Consider the following 12,307-nt stretch of genomic DNA (forward strand, 5'->3'; position numbering starts at 1 on the left):
TTTCCCAACATGAAAAAAACACATAGTTAGGGGGTATTATTGGACTCGAAAAATCCCATTTACATAATTAGTACTTTTTTTTTTAAGACTCTTGTTGGCAAAGTTGGTGAGGAGCGGAGAAGGAGGCGATGAGGTGGACACTATCTTTGTTCTTCACAAGTTCTTTCTAGTTTAATATGGTTTCTCACCTTTTTTGTCAAATTGCTCACTTTCTTTGGACCCATTCATTCATTTTCTACCGCTTTTCCTCACGAGGGTCGTGAGGGTTGCTGGAGCCTATCCCAGCTGTCTTCGGGCGAGAGGCGGGGTCGCCAGCCATCACAGGGCACATATAGACAAACAACCATTCACACTCACATTCATACCTATGGACAATTTGGAGTCGCCAATTAACCTAGCATGTTTTTGGAATGTGGGAGGAAGCCGGAGTACCCGGAGAAAACCCACGCATGCACAGGGAGAACATGCAAACTCCACACAGAGATGGCCGAGGGTGGAATTGAACCCTGCTCTCCTAGCTGTGAGGTCTGCGCGCTAACCACTAGACTGACGTGCCGTTCTTTGGCCCATGGCGGGTTATTTATCAGTCACGCTCAATAAAAAAAGAGAAAAAAAATGAGGAAAGTCCAGGCACCCACCCACTTTTTTGGTTTCATCCACATCATATAGTGGACGTTTGATCAGGTTTGGGGTTGCAAATATCATAGGTGAGGTGAGCGCTGAGCATAAGTAAATAGATTTTTTTTTTCTTCTTTACACCTCTGCGGCACCCCCTGGAGAATGCCGCCCTGGGCAATTGGCCCAGAGCTAGAACCGCCACGGCATTCAATCACTGAGGCAAAATTTCAGTGAAACATTTTGTCGGAAACCGAATAACTGAATAAGAGAAAAACTGGGGCATTTGGCTATATGTAAAAAAAAAATAAACCACTTTTGGTGAAATCCTACCACTGCATCATGGTGAGCTTTTTAACTTGTATGTAGAAAGAGGATAAAGAGTTTCTTCGAGGAACAAACTCAGGTTTGGACAAACATGACTCATTAGCATTAAAGCAACAGACACACAGTGTCCAATACAATATTGTGGAACCATTGAGAAAAAAAGGAGAAACACATCTGAAATTCAACTTCATTAATCCTGAGCTTAACATGCTTGTTTTGCTATACCCCATTCCCAATATCAATCATTCATAGGTGCCCCCACTTCCACGGTCTAATGAGATCCAACCCATCCTGACTTACCAACATAACAATAGTCAATCTATCGATGAGCTCCATTGCAACTAAGTACCACAATGGTGAAGATATGAGATATGATTCTACAACTATTGCAAACGGTCGAGTGGTTAGCACACAGACCTCACAGCTAGGAGACCAGGGTTCAATTCCACCCTCGGTCATCTCTGTGTGGAGTTTGCATGTTCTCCCCGTGCATGCGTGGGTTTTCTCCGGGTACTCCGGTTACCTCCCACATTCCAAAAACATGCTAGGTTAATTGGTGACTCCAAATTGTCCATAGGTATGAATGTGAGTGTGAATGGTTGTTTGTCTATATGTGCCCTGTGATTGGCTGGTGACCAGTCCAGGGTGTACCCCGCCTCTCGCCCAAAGACAGCTGGGATAGGCTCCAGCACCCCCGCGACCCTCGTGAGGAAAAAGCGGTAGAAAATGAATGAATGAATGAATGAACTATTGCAAACTGCCACCACCATAATAAACACATTGTGGAAATGAGAGCTTCAACCTTTAAGCAGGGCTTTAACTAAACATCTACGTTGGTCATCATCACATGACACAATTCCTATGTTGACCCGAGTCCAGCAGTGATTGGCAAATCCTTTTGTAGTCATGACTTTTTAATGCCAGGCTCTGTAAGTTAAAAAAAACAAGTTGCATGTAAGATTTATGACACAAATCATCGGCTCTATCATTTCTACTGAGTCCAATGCTCACTGCTGCCCCGTGTGTGTGTGTGTGTGTGTGTGTGTGTTGTTGTAACATGAGCGTCCTCCCTGCCAAGTGACATCACAGTGCAATCACCCCTGTGCACTTGCAGCCAGTAAATAATCCATAAAGCGGAGGTACGTTCACTTTGAATGTCACTTTACCAACTTGTGTGTTGGTGTCTTCCGAGGTTGAACCTCTGCAACAGCCTGAGCTGAATGATTGTTACCTCCGCCAAGCGCAGTCACTATTTGTGCATATAGATACACAAAAATGGCCACAGCAGATTAAAAAAATATATCAAAGACGGATCCAAAACATGTAGGACATATAGAACATAAATCACAAAATTATGGGGAGAACTATGGTGCTTGGCGGAGGTCTGTGCTCTCCGGGTGCTTTACTAGTTAAAAGTGTAACAGAATAGCAAAGCTCAATCCTTCTTTGTTAGCGCGCAGACCTCACAGCTAGGAGACCAGGGTTCAATTCCACCCTCGGCCATCTCTGTGTGGAGTTTGCATGTTCTCCCCGTGCATGCGTGGGTTTTCTCCGGGTACTCCGGTTTCCTCCCACATTCCAAAAACATGCTAGGTTAATTGGTGACTCCAAATTGTCCATAGGTATGAATGTGAGTGTGAATGGTTGTTTGTCTATATGTGCCCTGTGATTGGCTGGCCACCAGTCCAGGGTGTACCCTGCCTCTCACCCAAAGACAGCTGGGATAGGCTCCAGCACCCCCGCGACCCTCGTGAGGAAAAGGCGGTAGAAAATGAATGAATGAATCCTTCTTTGTTGCCTCTGCTGGTGGCTACTGGAACTGCAGGCAACTGAGGCACTCATTCAACACATAATTAGGTACACCAATATTGATCCACTTCAAGATAATATATAACATAGATCATTATTATTCAGGTTTCAAAACTATTCGTCACTATAATGGAAACATTATTAACATTATAATCCAGAAGCAACTTCATTCATTCATTTTCTACCGCTTATTTTCACGAGGGGGTGCTGGAGCTTATCCCAGCTGTCTTCAGGCAAGAGGCGGGGTATACCCTGGACTGGTCGCCAGCCAATCACAGGGCACATATAGACAAACAACCATTCACACTCACATTCATACCTATGGACAATTTGGAGTCGCCAATTAACCTAGCATTCATTCATTCATTTTCTACCGCTTTTCCTCACGAGGGTTGCGGGGGGTGCTGGAGCCTATCCCAGCTGTCTTCGGGCGTAAGGCGGGGTACACCCTAGACTGGTTGCCAGCCAATCACAGGGCACATATAGACAAACAACCATTCACACTCACATTCATACCTATGGACAATTTGGAGTCGCCAATTAACCTAGCATGTTTTTGGAAAACCGGAGTACCCGGAGAAAACCCACACATGCACGGGGAGAACATGCAAACTCCACACAGAGATAGCCGAGGGTGGAATTGAACCCTGATCTCCTAGCTGTGAGGTCTGTGTGCTAACCACTAGAACGCCGTGCAGCCCCAGAAGCAACTTGTCACTACTAAAATGTTTTATTTGGCCAGGCAAGGGGCATTAATGTCGAATACGCTACGCCGCTGTGCGTCCACCGAGGTGTATATTGTACAGCTGAAGGAGTACATAGCTGCCGCGGGAGGAGTTACTGCCGTGGCTTGCAATGTACACGATGTACTTTTAAACTTATGATGCACTCACTCCGCAACCCTGCCTTACCCTTGCGAGCTGGTTGCATGCTGGCTTTCCTGTGTGCACACAGAAAAATAATTTGCATTCCAATTTGCTTCCTACGGGCTTTGCAGGCTTTCTGCGGGTTTGAAAATTCATACAGGATGAAACTCCCCCTTAAATGTCTTTGTAGAAAGGCGCTTAATGAAAGTAAGCACATTTACTTGTATTCACTTACAGAACAGCCTTGCCATATCTTATATGGCAGCAACATTGACGTACATACAGCTGGATAGGTGCGGATTCTGGAAGAACTAGAATGCTTTCTGTGCTGCTCGTGTGTAGCTGCTCTATAGGAAAACACAACTCAATACAAAGGCCTGAAAAATGAACGGTCCCCTTTAAGACACTGAGTTTCTTTCCCACAGTACTAACTGCATAACTGACAATCATAAAGTTGTAATAGTTGTTACTAGAAATGTGTCATTCATTCATTTTCTACCGCTTTTTTCTCACAAGGGTTGCGGGGGTGCTGGAGCATATCCCAGCTGTCTTTTGGCGAGAGGCGGGGTACACCCTGGACTGGTAGCCAGCCAATCACAGGGCTCATATAGACAAACAACCATTCACACTCACATTCATACCTATGGACAATTTGGAGTCGCTAATTAACCTAGCATGTTTTTGGAATGTGGGAGGAAACCGGAGTACCTGGAGAAAACCCACGCATGCACAGGGGAGAACATGCAAACTCCACACAGAGATTGCCGAGGGTGGAATTGAACCCGGGTCTCCTCGCTGTGAGGTCTGCGCGCTAACCACTAGTCCGCCGTGCCGCCCGAAATGTGTCATATAAGTGTAAAAAAAAGTTAAGCATGTACTCACTTTGATGACAAGTGATGGACATGGTGACCAACATGCAGGGTAGAGCTGCCAGAGCTATGGAGGTGAGTCTCTTCACATTAAGATGTCCTTTATTATTATGATTATTACTATTATTACATATGCTATAGCCATGTTGTACATGTGTGAAGGACAATAATCACAATAGTTAAATTTTAGGTTCAATGATTTTCATCCATCATTTTGTTTGCCACAGGCCGCACGGTGGTCAAATGGCTAATATATTGGTCAGGAGATGGGGAAGACCTGGGTTCGAATAGCCATTGGGTGAGTGGGTTTTCTCCATGTTAGGTTCATTGGTGACTCCAAATTGTCCATAGGTATGAATGTGAGTGTGAATGGTTGTTTGTCTATATGTGCCCTGTGATTGGCTGGCGACCAGTCCAGGGTGTACCCCGCCTCTTGGCCCGAAGACAGCTGGGATAGGCTCCAGCATACCCCTGCGACCATAGAAATGTATGGATGTAATCTTTTTGCCATCAGTGATCAGCTGAAGTCTCACAAGATTTGGTGAAGCCCTGCATGGCGTCTCACACTGTGCATGCCAAAGCTTCTTTCTTTGCAAATATAAGAACAGAAGGAGACTTGATTTTTTTTTTAAACAATCATCTGTCAGTGCCCAGAGCTGCTGCGTCTAAATTTAAAGTCACTAGAAGCAAGTCAATGCATTTCTCTTGACAAGATTTTGAAGTGTCTGAGGTGGCCACTCACATGTCAGCCTTTCAGGTCTTGCATTTCCTGCAAAAAAGACTACAAATGACACAACAATGTGCACGAAAATCCTCTTCCTGTGAGCTGAAGGAGCAAATAGGGAATATTGCTTTGTGCCATCTTTAGAAAAGAGCATCCCAACAGCAGCAATAACACCAAGCCGTCTGCCAACACAGCAGGGGAATCTCTTTAGAGCTTATATGGATTTTTGCCTTCCTTTATGCCCGCCTGTGTGTGTGTGTGTGTGTGTTTGTTGCTATAGCCAGGAAACACACACATACTTAGTAAAATGCACCTAAGTTGTTTTGTAAGATGGTTTGGTAAAGATGAAGGGCAGCAGGGGTCACATGCTCACTCAATGTAGGCTAAACTTTAGCCTAAATGGGCGGAGATCCTTTACCTTTTAAAGGGTCTCCGTATACATGTACATAATGATAAAAAGGATGCATTAGCAGTCTGATGCAAAATATAGTACGCAAGGCACACTAATACATGTAAAAGTTGATTAGACCTGATGGCTTCAGGCAAGCAGATCGTGTTCACCTTCAAGCTCACAATGACATGAATTATGTATTAAAACGTTTGATTGCCAAGTGCATCTGTCAAAGTCGCTGCAGATTATATTGTATCACAAAAATTATCAGTGTAGTTAGTTGGAGTTTTTACACCAATGTTATACAAAAATAATGCAATATTTTAAGTCTCTATTTAGGTGACAAACTGTACAAAAAAATTATTTAAAGATTTTTTAAAATCAGAAAAAAAAAATCTGTTTTTCTATATGGTGGTTAATCCAGAAGCAACTTCATTCATTCATTCATTCATTTTCTACCGCTTATTCTCACGAGGGGGATGCTGGAGCCTATCCCAGCTGTCTTCAGGAGAGAGGCGGGGTACACCCTTGACTGGTCGCCAGCCAATCACAGGGCACATATAGACAAACAACCATTCACACTCACATTCATACCTATGGACAATTAACCTAGCATGTTTTTGGAATGTGGGAGGAAACCGGAGTACCCGGAGAAAACCCACGCATGCACGGGGAGAACATGCAAACTCCACACAGAGATGGCTGAGGATGGAATTGAACCCTGGTCTCCTAGCTGTGAGGTCTGCGTGCTAATCACTAGACCGCCGTGCAGCGCCCCAATTTTTTTGTAAAATAAGAAAAATGTAAAGTTCAAGAAAATGAGAAAAGTACTATGAGTACTATGTACTATGACAAAGTACTATGAAAAGGTTGTATGGTTAAGAGAGGGCATCATCAGCAATGTGAATTAAGGTAAAGAGAAAAATGCTTCTGGACAAAAAAAAACAAATAAATGTTACAATACAAGACAGGTTTGCTTTGTTATATTGCAAGAAAGAAAATGCCTCATTTTGAGAAAAAGTCAAATATAAGAAAATAACTTCCTTTCTTTCCTCCTGAAATACATATGATACTATATTAAGTCCTATTTTTCCAGAAAAAAGTTGTAATCTTTTGGGAATAGAAATCGTAATTCTGTTCTGCGAGTCTCTATATATACGCAATAATCATGTAACATCATGAAATGTTACTTTCTGATGATATATGATAGACCAAAGCCAAGAAAGAGGTGATTTCAGTATGCGTAGTTCTTTGAGAGGTTGACTGTCTCGAAAAAAAAGCCTTGGTTTAATCCTGGCTTATGTGAACACCTTGTTATCAGTCTCATCACAAGTCTTCTACTCTTTTAAAAAGATGGGGGGAGGGGGGGGAATACTTTTCAGACGTAGATGAAATATGACTCCAGGGTCTGTATGTGCTTTAGGTGTTTGATTAGCATCATTAGCATTGTCCGTAGCCTTTTTCCTTTCATACCGATCTCCTTTTAAGTTCATACCTTAGTTCTGATGGGGGAGTGTCGCACTCGCTGAGTTTGATCTCCCTTGGAGGAATTAAAGGATTAGCATAATGATTGTGCAGTTAGCTTTGACATCACACAATGTTGTCCTAAAAATAGTCCGTCTATAATGCCTGATCATTGTGCTTAAACACAAACGGCTTAGCCTAAAGTGTTAAGAGATGAGTCAGCCTTGGCACAGTTGTCACCCACTTGTTTTCATTATTATTGCACGTGACAACGGAATACATAAATGCATGAAATCAGCAGTGTTCTACTGGCAACGGTTCCTCTGTTCTGCCCTCTGTAGGAGGGAGGCCTCATGGGAGACAACAAACCATGTTTAAAAGTGGTAGTGCGTCTTGCCGCTAGAGGGAGCCATTACAACTGGTCTCATGATGACACTGGTGGCCATTGGTGGGCCCCAGACTCTAAGTCTACTGGAAAGATTTAAAAAGAGACATTTTTATAGAAAACTGACTTTTTGATTGCTTGTATGCACATATTTGGGTGTCTGGAGTGCCTGCCTAACAGTGGTATGGCTATTGTGAGTCATAAATCGCAATATCATGATTAGATTATTGCTCCCTCACAGACTCAGTAAATAGATGTGTATCATCAGAGCTGCAAATGAATCAGATTTCTCAATTATCCAATTAATCCACAATTGTTTTGGTACAGTAATCTCTCATTAATCACAGTTGCATGGTTCCAGACCCCACCATAAGTGATTCAAGTAGGATTACTTGGATTACAATATTGATTAGGATTACAATATTCTCATAGTCAGAGCATAGAAAACCTGTTTAGGACCTTGTAAATACAGTTTTATAACATTATTTGAGTCCTCTACATTATGAAATAACTAGGGATGTCTAGGGATGATATTAGTTTTTGTTATATGCCAATTTTGTTGAAATAGACTGTTTCTGATACAGATATGTGTAACATGACATGACAGCATTTTTAAAAAATATTTTAAAAATATTATGATCAGGGAAAAAAAAGATACCGTTGTCGCATTTCTCATGCTGATATCAGGCTGATAATTATGCGACATCCGTAGAAATAAGACCCTTACTCTTACATTCGTGTTAGCCAAATCAGTAGCCATAAGTAGCCAGTCGTTGCCTGGCTCCCGTATAATAATAAATAATAATAATAATGTAGAAACTAAATAGATTACATCAAATATGAATGACAATGTACAGCATAAACAGTAAATTGCACAAACAATTTGTGGGTAGGGCGGCACGGCGGTCTAGTGGTTAGCGCGCAGACCTCACAGCTAGGAGACCAGGGTTCACTTCCACCCTCTGTGTGGAGTTTGCATGTTCTCCCTGTGCATGCGTGGGTTTTCTCCGGGTACTCCGGTTTCCTCCCACATTCCAAAAACATGCTAGGTTAATTGGCCACTCCAAATTGTCCATAGGTATGAATGTGAGTGTGAATGGTTGTTTGTCTATATGTGCCCTGTGATTGGCTGGCGACCAGTCCAGGGTGTACCCTGCCTCTCGCCCGAAGACAGCTGGGATAGGCTCCAGCACCCCCCGCGACCCTCGTGAGGAAAAAGCGGTAGAAAATGAATGAATTAATTTGTGGGTAGTGGGACTTATTTGGCATTGAGCAGGCTGAAGTAGCTGTCTCTAAACCTGGTCGTTCTACAGTGGATGTTGCAGAGCCTTCTCACAGACGCCAGGCGAGAAAACAGTCCATGCTGGGGGTGTGTGGGGTCAGAGTTGGTCCGATGGGCTATGTCCTTAATGGGGGGAGCGGGGTCCCAATGATCTTCTCCGCTGTCCTCACCACTCTCTGCAGTAACATCCAGTCCGAGGCCTTGCAGCTCCCAGACCAGACGGAGATGCAGCTGGTCAGCAGGCTCTCGATGGACCCTCTGTAGAAAGTGGTCAGGATAGGAGGTGAGAGGGAGGCTCTTCTCATCCGCCGCAGGAAGTGAAGTCGCTGCTGTGCCTTCTTTGCCAGAGAGGAGGCGTGGAGTGACCAGCCGAGGTTGTCTGTGATATGCACCCCCAAGTACTTGGTTGCGCTCACAACTTCTACTGTGTCGTTGATGCAGAGTGGAGTGTGGCTGGGTCTGGATCTCCTGAAGTCGACGATGATCTCTTTTGTTTTGTCAACATTCAGGACTAGGTTGTTCGTCTTGCAGCAATCCACAAGGTGTTTCACTTCCTCCCTGTAGGCCAGTTCGTTGTTGTCCTGAACGATTACTTGATTAATTAATCAGCATGGTTTGTTGCAGCCCTATTTGGAATTAAGCTTTTGTTTTTATTATTAGGAATATGTGACAAGTTGCTTCTGGGGCTGCACGGCGGTCGAGTGGTTAGCACACAGACCTCACAGCTAGGAGACCAGGGTTCAAATCCACCCTCGGCCATCTCTGTGTGGAGTCTGCATGTTCTCCGTGGGTTTTCTCCGGGTACTCCGGTTTCCTCAAACATTCCAAAAACATGCTAGGTTAATTGGTGACTCCAAATTGTCCATAGGTATGAATGTGAGTGTGAACGGTTGTTTGTCTATATGAGGAAAAGCGGTAGAAAATGAATGAATGAATATCTCATATTATTATATAATTTCCAGGAGACTGTAGCTTGGTAATGTAGCTCATATAAAAAGTTGGAGGAAGATAAGAGCAGAAGGATAGTTGCAATGTGTTACCTATTGTGTCATTTACTTTTTGCTAATTTTAGAAAACATACAGGGTCTTGGAAATTTGAATATTCTCCCATACTCGAGTTTCCATACTTTTCCAGACCTGGAAATGTAATCAATTTCCATACTTGCGTAGGACACCTGTGTCAAACTAGAGCAGGTCAGAAACGCCTCTTCTCTCAAAAGTGGAGTAAACAAGTGCTGTAGATAAGATTTTTCTCAGTTTGGTTTTCGCAAGCAACCTGTCAGGACATACAGTTTATTACTGTTCATTTACAATGCATTACCCATTAGTTTGACTTAAACCCACAATTCTTTAAAATCATTTAAGCTCTTGAAAGGTTACATTTTTTGGACTTAAGGTGCAATCCTTTGAAAATATTTTGTAAAAATTTTAAATGTAATGTAAATGTAAATTTAAATGTTTTTTTACTAGTAATGTCATAATTATTAAAAGCCACCATTACACAGGTATTACAGTAGTAAAACACTTGATCTGTTAAGTACTTATTCATTTGTAATCTATTGTCTCTCTTTTTTTCTTTCACTTTCTTTATCTTGCTTGGATTTGTTTTAAGTTAATTATGACATTTTTGCAGAGCTGCTGAAAATGTGGATTTCTCTTTAAGAGAAAAAAGGTATTAACATTTTCACTTTTTTTTTTTACATTAACATTTTTGCTAAAACAGATTTACTGAAACTCGTAGGTCAAAAAGATATTCACCAAGGAAAAAAATCTATATGCATGACTCATAGTTCTGACCTCTTCGCTTCAGAGCTCTGCCTAAGTTACCAAATTTGGTTCCTTTCTTTATAAAAAAAAAAGGCTTAAAATACTAGTGCTTGCATTACGTATGACTTACCAAATTGGTGAAAAAGTTTAATTATCCCTCAAAATGATAAATCAGCAACCAAATAAAAGGTAAGAGTTTGTTGCATAAGATGCCATGGTTTCACCACAGCATTTCTTTTATTAGCAAAATCATGGAGATGAGACCACAATGTCCCCATCCAGTGGAAACAGAAGGCTGGGAGGGTGGTGTTGGACATTGTGGTGGAGGGCTATGTAACGTGAAACCATCACAGATCACAGCCGATAACGGTGCAAGTGTACGCTGCACTCATCAACATACTCTCCTTACTTGTTGTGTGCTACAAAGCCGCCCGCCGTGGGCATCCTCCTTTCAAAGCTTCTCTTCTGGGATTCAAATCGGGAATGTTGCTTGTTTCTTTTTCTTTTTGGTCGCTTAGAAAAATACAACTTTGAAAGAGGATGACGCGTCGTAGAGGATTAAAGTCCCTTTGTTTTTATATTGTGCATACTCACGCATTCAAACACGCACATGCACACACACACATTCACAGGCTTTTGGTCTCAACAGCTTGCACTCGTTGCACACATGCGAATGGCTGAAAAGGTTAAATGCAGCTCTCACAGTATGTCAGAGAGAATTTGGCCTGTAGAGCAACTTGGTCATACTTGCTTTGTACATGGAGGAGGAGAAGCAAAAAAAATTGTGACAAAGAAAAAAAATCAGTAAAATAAAAATACAGAATGGACTGTGGGCTTGTCAGAAGAAGTTAGATGGTAACATCTAGCACATAGACCTAACATCTAAGTCAACTTAAGGAGAACACTGCAACTAAGGCGTGCAAGGCAGACACACCTAGGAAATAAAAGTCTTCATCCAGGGTGAAAAACAGAAAAAGCAGGAATCTCCTTTTCATACATATATATATAAAAAAAATAAAATGATAGCACTTTTTTTGTTGTTGTTTTTTTTAAATTGGTGAAAAATCCCCAGCCATCAACAGTTGTACAAATATTTTACACAAAATGGTTCGTCTACAGTGCCGCCATTAAAACCTTTTAGAGATGAACATAAGTTATTAATAAGACGATAAAAGTGACATTGGTCGGCAGTGTCTACCAAGGTCAGACGCTCCTCGAATAAAGTCACTTGGCAGGTGAACCACTGGATGCCTGCAAACAACAACACCACCCAATTAGATCCACGGCTCTCAAACAATTCCCACCTATTTGAAAGTACCAGCCTTTTTGCTATCGGTGCAAACCATCCGATTTCAGATTTACTTGTGATTTGCTCAGAGGCGTAAGAAAATGGCTGATAATAAAATCACTTTTTTAACCTACAACCATTTGTTGACGTAATTTCCTCCATTTGTGTATATTTTTCTGTTTCCATTTAATAGTTTATAATTCAAGAAACAATACAAGCAGTTGATGTTTGCTAAATACAAGGATGAAGAGTCTTGAACCAGTCATGATGTGCTATACATATCACTATATTGACAGTTACTATGGTAACCATTATGTCATTGTATGGTCATATCACCTTGTACTTCGGTACGAGGTGCATTATTAAAAAAAAAAAAACTTAAACTGTATTATGGAAAGCAGGAAGTGAACAAATGTAACAGTTACTAATTGTAAAAGTACCAGATGGAGGGGTAGGATTTAATAAGCTTTGCTTCTTCCTACTTCTTTTGGACATGTGGAACTGTGAACTGATTATGTGA

The 12,307-nt window shown here is 42.0% G+C and overlaps 1 protein-coding gene across 1 annotated transcript in view; it reads right to left on the reverse strand.

Annotated features, from left to right (window-relative positions):
• Window positions 1-10,695: 10,695 nt before the first annotated feature.
• The window catches only part of LOC131130809 (guanine nucleotide-binding protein G(i) subunit alpha-1), a 12,444-nt gene continuing 10,832 nt past the window's right edge, over window positions 10,696-12,307 (reverse strand). The window contains exon 9 of the mRNA XM_058074826.1: window positions 10,696-11,750. The gene's annotated coding sequence lies outside the window, so the exon portion shown is untranslated. The remainder of the gene's footprint in view (window positions 11,751-12,307) is intronic.

Source organism: Doryrhamphus excisus, chromosome 6, assembly GCF_030265055.1.
Source record: "Doryrhamphus excisus isolate RoL2022-K1 chromosome 6, RoL_Dexc_1.0, whole genome shotgun sequence".
Classification (NCBI taxonomy): domain Eukaryota; kingdom Metazoa; phylum Chordata; class Actinopteri; order Syngnathiformes; family Syngnathidae; genus Doryrhamphus; species Doryrhamphus excisus.